This window comes from Anastrepha obliqua, chromosome 1 (assembly GCF_027943255.1).
Source record: "Anastrepha obliqua isolate idAnaObli1 chromosome 1, idAnaObli1_1.0, whole genome shotgun sequence".
Classification (NCBI taxonomy): domain Eukaryota; kingdom Metazoa; phylum Arthropoda; class Insecta; order Diptera; family Tephritidae; genus Anastrepha; species Anastrepha obliqua.
This window is the reverse complement of record NC_072892.1, coordinates 133,507,866-133,519,268: the sequence shown is the minus strand read 5'-3', so window position 1 is coordinate 133,519,268 and position 11,403 is coordinate 133,507,866.

The window sequence follows — 11,403 nt, the reverse complement described above, 5'->3', positions numbered from 1 at the left end:
TTTTCGAATAACGGTACTTTACAGCTATTTTTTCAATGTTTGCTTTGCTTGAGGGAACTAAAGTAGATGTATTAGACCGCTTTTTTGCTGATTTGATAATTTTTTTGTTATAAAGCAAGTGAAATAATTTATGTTTTGTAAATTTATGAATAAATTTGAGTTCCGAAAAAAACTGCATTAATAGTTTTGTGTTTTTTTTCGTTATTGTGTACTTTCTGGGAAATCAAAAAATATGCTGTTGTATGTGGACTTAATCCCTTACTGTAATTCCGATTGCAAAATGTGTGGGAATTTTATTTGAAATGCCTGTATAAGTAAATCAATCGAATTACAAAAAAAAAAAAGAAAGAAGTGGTTAATTAAATTAATAAATTCAAATTAAACCCATTCAATTATTCAATTAAATATTACTTTTTCACCAAATTAATGCGGGAAAACCTTTTTTGACAAAAAATCATATTTAGGACTTTATTAAAGGTCGGATTACCAAAATGCGATGGAGTAACTTCTAATTAGCTGTGCATGAATATAAATGTGTCCTTTTTATCAAAAATTGAAATAATGGAACTAAAAATAATTGAAATGATTATAACTTTCCATATACATATGGGTATGCCCATATGTACACACACACACACACACACATGTATTTTCTTACAAAGTAATTTTATACTCCTAATTAAAATTGTGCTAATTATTGTTCTTCTACTTCCTATCATTACACTCAAGCCAGTGCATCCAAAAGTGAAAGCGGTAAAGGCAGATGAAAGATGGCAAAGGCGAGGAAATTGTGTGTCAGCACCAGAGCTCCTGAGAAAAACTGAGAAAAGGCTTACAGAAGATTTGGAGCGTGTTATATGATAATCACTAGGAAGTGGAGAAGTGTTTTGCGAGAAGTGGTGCGCTTGTTGCCTTATTGGAGTTTCAATAACGTAATCCATCAGAGCATGTATGAGTTAGCACGCATACATACGCACACTCGCGCACATACACACAGCTGGAAAAACTCTTTTCAATACTTTTACGTATACAAAACTTTTGCCCTTCTTCAAGTCTTTTGATCTGCTTGGAATTTTAATAACACACTGATTTAAAATTCTCAGAAAAGATGAAAAAGTTGTCACCACCCGAGGGATGGGGTGGGGTGTATGCGACATCAATGTGTGTGTGTGTGTGCGTGTGCGACAGTCATTGTCACTGGCTTAGGTTGAGCAAGGCTAGAGGGTATGAATTCAAAGCGGCGACCTGCTACACTTCTTGCTTGTTACAATGTATGCATCTGTTTCGCAACACACGTTAATTAATTAAATTCTGCTCGCACATTGTAGCACAGAGTTTGGTAAAAAACAAAAACCTTGTTGCGCATGCTGGCATAGACAACAAATATTAACTCTACTTAGCTGAGTGCCTATTCGTACACACACACACATAAATACTTATTTGTTTGGTGGCCACCAGATACTTGTCACTTAATTTAATCAACATTTGCAATTAAAAAGTTCGAGGCCACCTACAACTTTTTATGACAAAGTAGAAAAACATTTAGAAGAAATACACCAAAAAAGGGAATGCAAACAAATTAGGTTGCATAAAAATTGAAAATAAAAATTATCTCATATTCTACTCAAAACAAAAAAAAAAAAAAAACAACAGCTAATTAAATTTCAAAGTTCGCCAACAAAATTTATTACTTTTATGCATTTAAAAAAGTTGTCCTTCGATTGGCTTGCGGGCCTATTGTCTGGACTCAAATTATTTATGTTACATTTATTCTTTGCTGACATATTTTTATGCTTATTTGTTGTTGTTTGCCGTACAATTATTGATGTACAAAGTGTACAAAGCGTAGCTGTGCGACGTGTAAAACTCAAATGCAAAACCAAAACTATGTTTAATTGTAATTAATCAAATGTTACTCATACGCCTGGGAGCGCCATGAGCTGTAGCGCACCTGTGTGTGTGGCGATTTGTAGCAGTCAGTTGTAAGTGAAAATTAATGACTGTTTCAAATTACATACACAATCAAATCTTTTTTACATACATATCTATTTATATATGTATAATTGTGCAAAAATACAAAATGTAGCTAAATATGGGCATTTTATTATATGCCGTCAGACTCGGGTGGCACAAGTTTTCGCCACTAATTGGAAAGAAGATTGCACTAAAATAAATGTATTTTTATTACAATTTATTATAATCGTAACATAAAATATTAAGCTACCATTGTGCAGCATACTGGGTAATTTTTTTTTTTTTTTAATTATTTTCGGTATCAATAAAAAAATGAAATAACGACTGACTTATTTATTAATTTAAATAATCTGCAGTACAAATTACCTTACAGACTAGACACAAATGCAAAGAAAAGCAAGCCAAATTTGGCAACTATAATGTGAGCAATCGATATAAATCCAATAATGAGTAACTAAATTTAAGTTTTTTTCAAAATCAGACCTGGATAATGCAAAATCAAACAGACTGTCACATTTTTCCCATCTCTCAGGCAATTTGTGGATGCCGGGCCAAAAAAATTGGCCACCTTTGGACGCAAACCAATCATCGAGCCATTTTTTGGCTTCTTCGTGAGAATTGAAGCGCTGCTCGAAAAGTGCGTGGCCCATCGAGGCAAACAAATGATAATCGGAAGGCGCCAAGTCTGGTGAGTAAGCCACATGCACCAGCGGTTCCCAATCGTACGTCTCCGCCAATTCTCGGGTCGCTCTTGTTCGATGTGGCTGTGCGTAGTCATCAAGAAAAATTACTTCGTGGCGCCGATCGGCTTATTCAAGGCGTTTACGGTGTTTAGCGCTGGTAGCGTGCACCGTCAACTGTTTCTCCTGGTATTAATAGCTCGTACCAAATCATGCCACACTGATCCCAGAAAACACACAGCATTGTTTTGCGGCCCAAGCGATTTGGTTTGGCCGTTGTTTTTGGCTTGTAGCCGGGCTGATCGTTTACGCTTGGGATTGGAGAAGTACATCCATTTTTCATCACCCGTAACGATTCGATGCAAAAAATACTTGCTTTTGAACCGGGAGAGTAGCATTTCACAAGTGGTTGCATTGTTGTATGAAACGTAACAAACAATGAACTGAATATTGTTGATAGATGACAGGCGAAAAAACAAGACATTTGGGAAGGTTTAAAAAAATATTCCTAGCGGCATCTATGGACTAATAGATGAATATATGCAATGTTTGCATTACTCGCAAATTTAGTCTTAAAGTTTTCCCCTTAAAATGGGTAAAATTTCGAAGACTTTTTTTTGGGAAACAGTAACGCTTATACACTCAAGTAGATCTGTACAGTCGACGATGCCATTAACAACACTGAAAATAAACTGAAATGAAAGGACTGTCCTTGTCCCTCTCTTTTGAAGAGATTCTAGATTAATTAGCTTTAGCCGAGAATTGTAGCATGGTACAGGCGACTAAAATCGGAGGGAACGTTATGTTCGTTTAGGAAAATTTTTTGAACGCGTTCTATTCTATTAATCGAGAGTTGGTCGTAAGGTCTCCAAATGATAACAGTCTTAGTCTAGATGGCAACGGACAAGAAATGTAAACAGCAGTTTATAGGTATACGGATCAGAAAATTCAGTTATATTGCGACGGATGAAGCCTAGAACCGAATACGATTTTGAAAGAATAAAATTAATTTGGCCACTGAAGCAAAATTTTATTTATTAAATATTACTCCAAAATTTTTGAACTCTATCACACTTTGTAGTACATCATTTCAAATGGTATAGGATGTGCTAAAAATGCACTGACGCTTCGAAAATGTTAAATAAAAATACTTTTTAATATTTAAGGACAGACGCGATCTTATGCACCAACGATAAAGATTGTTCAAGTCGAGTTGAAGCTTCTGCACATCCACTGAGTCTTTAACAGATGAGAAGATTTTTAAATCATCAATGAAGAGCACGAAATTTGGAAAGGTAAAACATTTGCTTATGTCATTGATAACAATGACAAAAAGAAGTGGTCCTAAGATGCTCCCTTGGGGGACACCTGAAATAGCAACAGAGTGGTTCAATAAAGCTCCATGAAGTTTTACCACATACCGTCTGCCGTCAAATATGACTTAAGCTATTGTACAAAGCTGGAGTGAAAGCCCATGCAAGCCAACTTGTTTACTAGATTCTCGTGCAACACTTTATTGGACGCCTTAGAAAAGTCAGTGTAGACGCAACCAATTTGGAGTCCTTTAAAAAACGACGAAATAAAAAATTCGCTAAAAACAGCAAGATTAGTAGCAGTAGAACGGCTAGTTACAAAACCATGTTGGTTTGGGTTAATTAAAGGAAATTAAATTTTATCCTTTACAATGCATTCAAACAGTTTATAGTTCCTTGATAGCTTGGAAATTGGTCTATAATTACAAACATCATTTTTCTTTTACTTTAAAAAGCAGGTGCAATGATTGTAAACTTCCAATCATTTAAGAAAGTGCCTGTAGATACAGATTTTTTTAAAATAATCTCTAGAGGAATTGCCAAAGCTGGACAATTCTTAAGCAAAATATATTAGCTGAAAGACCATCAGCATCTGTATGTGACAATAGTTCGAGAGAAAGCCCCTCCTTGTAAATGTTAACAGATGAGAAGTGGAGATTGGCAAAATTTGAGATGAGGATACCTCGGATGAATATCGAAAAAATATTGAACTTTTCAACTACACAATGACAATTTTTCCCAAAAGTTTTATCTTGCTTCAATTATTAATCAAAAGGTTCATTATGCCGTTCATCAGAATCTATTAAAAAAAATTTTTCTGCGTTTAGAATTCTCACAATGATTCTACTTTCTATCTGAAGTTATCGTTTGGTGGCCAAGACGATGAATGGCGCAAAGACTTAGGTTCGAGAAGTAGCACCATCAATATACTTATATTTTCCGCTGGATAAAAAATAGAAGAGGGGTTTGGCCCTGGCGTATATTTTGCGGAATTATGCACCAAAAAGTCATTTAAACTCTCAAACTATTGCACTGTGTTTCAAGCTGGGATCTTTGTTGCCAAGAAAGCAGCAGAGCTTGTTTGTACAGACGCAAAAGTGATCAAATCATACCTTTTATCATCCAGAAATGGCCATGTATGCAAGGAAGCAGCCAACAAGCTCGCTCGTAATCGCAGGCTTTGTGTATGTTGGGTTATGGGGCATAAAGGTGCAGAGGGAAATGAGGGAGTGGACGAAATAGCTAAAGAAGAAGCGAGACTTGCAGCGGATCAAAGAAGTCAGGTGCGCACAATTCAAAAAGAGAAATTCAAATTGAGAAAGACAAAGGGCAGATGGCTTAGTTGAACCAATTGCAAAGTAGCTAGGATAATATGTAAACACATTCATTGTGACAGGTATACGAAATCGATTATATCGTTCGATAGAAATAACTGTGGGACTTTAGTTACAAACTAAATCTAACTCTTAATGAGGCTTTCAGGAACTATAAAGAACCGAGTACAAAAGAAACCATAGAGCTTCTTCTATTCTGCTGTTCACGTCTCTCGAAATCTGTACTATGCTATCTGGGTCGTCCTTTGACCTGAGAAGATTTGGATGCATTTCACAATTAGTTTAGTGGGGAATAAGTTCGTAGCGCGTTTACCGAAGGCTTATCAAATTATTAATCAATTATATATTCGCCATTGCTGTTTACAACCTTCTCAAACTTCTCGATCAATTTTCTTATGCCGTTCAGAAATATTAATGCCTTAATGCAAGCCAGAAATATTGGTGGAATGGATTTTTTTTTATTATCTGTTAAATAATTTTAGTCCAATTTTGAACTACTTTTTCCACTAATTCTGGTCGTATGGCGTTAATGGTGGCTTGAATATTGAACTAAATCGATTGTTAAGCGCGCTGTGTGGCAAGTTGTACCGACTTGTTGGAACCAAACGTCGACGATAGTTAGGTGCTAAATTTTACACCCGATTGTCACCCTCACTAGGTCCGAGCGGAACTTTTTCCATTCATTCCATTCATATTCCTTCAAGGGATGCAGGGCATGGAAAATATGTTTACGGATGGCTCGAAGTGGGACGGAAGAGTTGCTGGGGATGTATTCTGCGAGGAGCTGCCCTTCAAGCTTAAATTTAGGCTTCCGGACTACTGTAGTGTATTGCAAGCAGAAGTGGCTCCAACTAGGCAAGCCGTGAATTGGTTGCTCGCTTCTGTAATTACAGTAAATGAGGTAAATATCTACTCCGACAGCCAAGCGGCACTTAGGGCCTTGAGCTCGTTGCTTGTGCGTTCGAAAGTCGGGTAATGCCTCCTTCCCTCTCGATTGCATCTGAATACTTCAATATTAGGCTCATTTGGGTTCTCGCTCACTGCGACATAGAGAGAAATTGCTGCGCCGATGAGTTGGCTGGACAGGGAACTGTGAAGATGGCTTCATGGAAATATGATAGGAATCGACTTTCCTTAAAAACATGTGGTCTGCTCTTAGAGAAATGGACCTCGGGTGAACTCAGCAAGCGCTGGGCTAGAGCGCAAACGTGCAAAGTTACGAGATCTTTCTGGCCATGGGTAGATCAAGAAAACTTCTAAGGCTAACAAAGCAGGAGCTCTCGAAATTAGTAGGCATTCTCACCGGTCACTGGCTTTACTTCAAGACATTTCTGCAGAAGCTGTATGGAGAATGAGCTGGAATCATCTCAGCACCTTCTTCTTAGCTTCCCAACGCTCGTCGGGCTAAGGTTTAAGCATCTGGACTTTCACTATTTCGCTACACCAGCGGACAATGCGAGTTTAAATATCACACATCTGGTGAAATTCATCAGCAGCTTGAAGCGGTTAACACCTGTAAATCGCCACTGTTGGTCGTTATCCTGTCTGGTTCCTCTTCCTCTGCAGTTCCCCTCCCCTTCCTTCTGTATGGTACCACAACGGTAAAATTTAAAAATTTTTTTCCAAGTGGGGCCCTCGGAAGGGCAGCCATTTAACCTATCCTAGGTGATAAATTTTTGTAAAGAACAAATTAAGTCAGCATGGCGCGATACCGCTCGCCAATCACCGTAACGTCAGCTTCTTGCTCATTTGGAATGCAGTAAGGCCCGATAATGTCGCCTGTGCTCTATGAACTTCGAGAATAGATCAGTTTTTTTGTTCAAAGTAAATTTCCACTTTTGATTGTTGCGTTGTTCTGGCGCTAAACGATTCATGAAAACTAGACAAACCTTATTGAACAGAAATGTCAACACAGTTTACCATTCTCAGCTGTCAAAACATGATTATCGATATTGATAGTTGCCATGTAGCTGAAATACAGCCGATGCTTTACAGACCAACGAAAATCTCGCATATGACATTTGAATATTCAGACGCTGAGCTTATCACTCCTCTACAGGCACCACAATAAATCTAGCGGCTTTGTAATAATCACTAAGTGCCACCTTAAAATATTTCATTATTAGTCTTAAATTTAGCCAGTAACCTTCACATATGACCTTCTCTTCTTATTAACACCACTCGTACAAATTTTTATTTTTAGCTGACATTTATCTTAAGCAACGCAGTTGGTGACTTTATAATTTTCCAAAATACAACCTTGCTTTTTTTTATTTATTTTTATTTATTTATTTATTCGTCTGCAGAGGTTCTTACTACTAAATTAGTTTAACATTTTAAATAAACTTAATTTCAAGTTTTTTAAATTTAAAGTTTTTTAAGTTTAATTAAAACTTTATAACTACGTACTAATTGCTACATAGCCGGATGTATCTAGATATCAGCCCAATGGATTTATATACAGCGACTGTAATAATTCTAATCTATCGTTCACATTTAGGAAAATGGAGGTTTAACAAATCGTAAGATACATCGCAGTCTCTTATACCAGGCGGCCATCATATGAATGGAGGCAGGAATGCCTGGCAGCTCTAAACGATATTAGCACCGTCTTCAAGGTCAGTCTGATATGGGTTCCGGGACATAGAGGTCATGAAGAAAATTGCACGGCCGATGAGCTACACATAAATTGTACTAATCATCCACTGCTTGAAAACAAAAACAATATTGCAAATTAAGGATGAACAAATAATATTATCCAAGAAGCCAATAGGTCATGGAGAGAAGGAAATACGTGTGTTACAACCAGGCTAATTTGGCTACAAATAGATAAGCAAAGGTCAGAAGAATTCTTAACCTTTCAAGGACATATCGAACGTCGTGGCTTGTGTCACCGGTCATTGGATATTAGGTAGGCTAGGAGTATTTTTTCATGAATACTGCAGAAGTTGTAGACTAAAATTGTCCAACCTTAGCTAGAAAAATACTCCTTTGACTCACTTACAGAACCATCCGGTGCTGGAATGAAACCTATCCTACGCTTCATAAGAGAGTCTAAATATTTCCAAGAAAAATAAGTAGTAAGATTCCTCTGTTACGCAGTGGTACCAAAACGGATCTACGTGGTCTAAGTGGGTTGGCTATTCAAGGCCGACTGTCACAAAAAACTAACCTAACCTACTAAGCCGATTTTTATATTACTAAAAATAGGTGAGTATGGTTTCGAAGTAGTGAATGAGTAATCATTGATCATGACAACAAAATTTCTGCAAAAATCAGCCACAAAATCCTTATGGCCAACCGCTGCTATTTTTCGCTGTGTCAAGACCTAAAGAGTCACCTCCTGGACAGAAAAACAAAGATTTCACTCAGAGATGCAGATAAACAGAAGCTGCTGATTTTCGAGAGGAGAGTTCTGCGAAAAAATTTTTGCGCTATATGCGTTAAAGGCGAGTGGCGGAAACGCTACAATCATGAACTCGAAAAACTCGCACCCATCTGTGATAACCACAATCATGATCAACAGATTGAGATGGGCAGGTCACATATTGCGGGTTAACACAGATTACCCATCTCAACAAATACTCTTCGGTAAATGCCACAGACAGTGAAGAAGCGGCCGCCCGCCGCTCAGATGGATTGACGGTGTAGAAGAAGACGCAGGCTTATTGGGATTTTGGGCATAGATGAGATAGGCACGAAACCGTGACAATTAGAGGTATATGCGACAGCAGGCGAAGACCCGACCAGGGTTGTCCAGTCAATAACGATGATGATGAACCTACTAAACCTTTAAGGACATTGTATATAAACAGAGGTGAAAACTAATTTCTTCTACCAGATAAGCTCTGTAGGCGTAACAGTTTACGTCTACCTCAAATAATCGGGACCAATGCAGTTTGGATAATGCAAACTTAGTAAAAAATGCAGCTCTGCTTGTTCTTATGGTGGCCCTGTTCGCTTGGGATTATGCTAGGTGATATGAATGCAAAGAGGTGTTAGTTTTAGTGGAAGCTCTATTGATGCCGTCAAATTAAATGCAATTAAGAGGTGAACTTAAAAGTTTTAAATTTTTTCTGCTAGACGTCTTTAATGAGCTATACATCGAAAAAAGTAGTGACACTTCAGATAGAAAAAAATTGTCAAAAATCAACTGTATTCTGGTTACTTGAAACTGCACTTTTTATACCAAAACTAGCAAACCCGGCCCGCTTCGCTCGGCACACTAAAATAGAATAGATATGGTTTAGAACAGAAAAGATATGGTTTTCATATTATTTATTTCTTTATTCTTTATTCAAGCGCTTTGGCAATATTTTTTGCTTTTCTATTTGTTTTTGAGTAAATATACATATAATGTTGGTGGCTTCCCAACACGTGAACAGCCAACGTATAGTTGACCATGGGTGAATACTGGTTCTTCTAAATTCATCCCGCATATTTCTAAAGTTTGCCCTTGTGATTTATTGATAGTTATTGCAAATGCTAAACGAATGGGCAGTTGCAAACGCTTGAATTCAAATGGCAATTCAGGTGGAATCATTGGAATTCTTGGTATTAGAACGTCTTCATTCTTGAATTTGCCAATTAAAATAGTTGCTTGGATAACATTATTCATCAATCGTTTGACTACTTCATTTTGTTCTTGACGTTCTTGTGATATCGCGTTATTCCGGGCATTTCTCATGCGCCTATTATTATTTGTCGAACGACCAATATGATTACGTGGTTGTCCTGGCATTTATACTGTAATAAACATGATTGTAATTATGGTATTCTGAGATTTTAAAACATGTTTTTTTCAATTTTGTGGATTATATTTTCGATGCATATGTGTTTAAAAGCCCAAGTCCATATGGTCAGGATTATTTTATTTTGTTGTGATTTTCTTAAATCATCTCTTTTCTTCTGAAAATAGTTGGCAATTTGCATGATAAGACTATTAATTTTTTCATCAAAGTTACGCATTTTTCGTGCTCTTCTTTTGTATCCTTTAACAATTTCTTTTGTTTTTTCATTTTTTTACCATTTTTTTCACTCATGGTGTATCGTAGCTTATCCCATATGAACCGAAAAAATAAATCCACAAAACATATTTCATTTGAACATTCGGATTTCACATTAAATTCTCAAATTTCGTAGAAATTATTCATTGTTCCAAAATCCACTCCAAAAAAATTCACAAACAATTTTTACATGTTGCACTTACGTTTTTTCCTTATGGCATCCAAATCAGAAAGAAATATTGACACATTGTAACTCACACTGTCAATTTGACAGTTCAGTTCCGCCCCAAGCCTTAAAAAAGTAAACGACATTATGGCTGGTTCAAAAGAACGCTGTACGCGTTGCCGGTGTCCCGAATTACAACCAAACTTTACGAAACCCATTTTCAATACTTACTTAACAATGTGTGTAAGTTTGGTTTAATTCGGTACAAAGACACCACGGGTCCACATTTTGGCATATATTTCGAAACCCTAGTCATCAATAAGTATGAAAATTACCCCGTATTAAAGCACTTATCAGCTTTCATTTGATACCCATATTGTATATACACAACCAAAGGTTACCCTGGTCCACGTTTTGACCTATATCTCGAGACCCCAGTCACGGAGCGGCATGAAAAATACTCTGTACTAAGGCATTCACCAACAGCTTCCATTTGATATCCATATTGTACAAACACTTTCTAGGGTTACCCGGGTCCACGTTTTGACCTATATCTCGAGACCCTAGTCACGGAACGGTATAAAAAATACTCTATACTATAGAAATCATCCACAGTTTTCATTTGCTACCCATATTGTACAAACACATCCTAGGGTTACCCGGGTCCACGTTTTGGCCTATTTTTCGAGACCCTGGTTTCCTATTCTTAAAATTTCAAAACACAAACCTTTTCGACATGTGTCTCTTCAATGTGGCAAAGTTTGGTTAAAATCGGTTGAGCCATCCTCCGTAAAGTTCATCACAACGCGAAAAACGGCTGAATTTTTATTTATATAGATTAAATGGGCTACAATTCTGTATACCTAGAAAAGTTTTAAAAATACTGATAAAAAAGTTGAAAGTTCTGATGGAATTTTGAAATAGTACCAA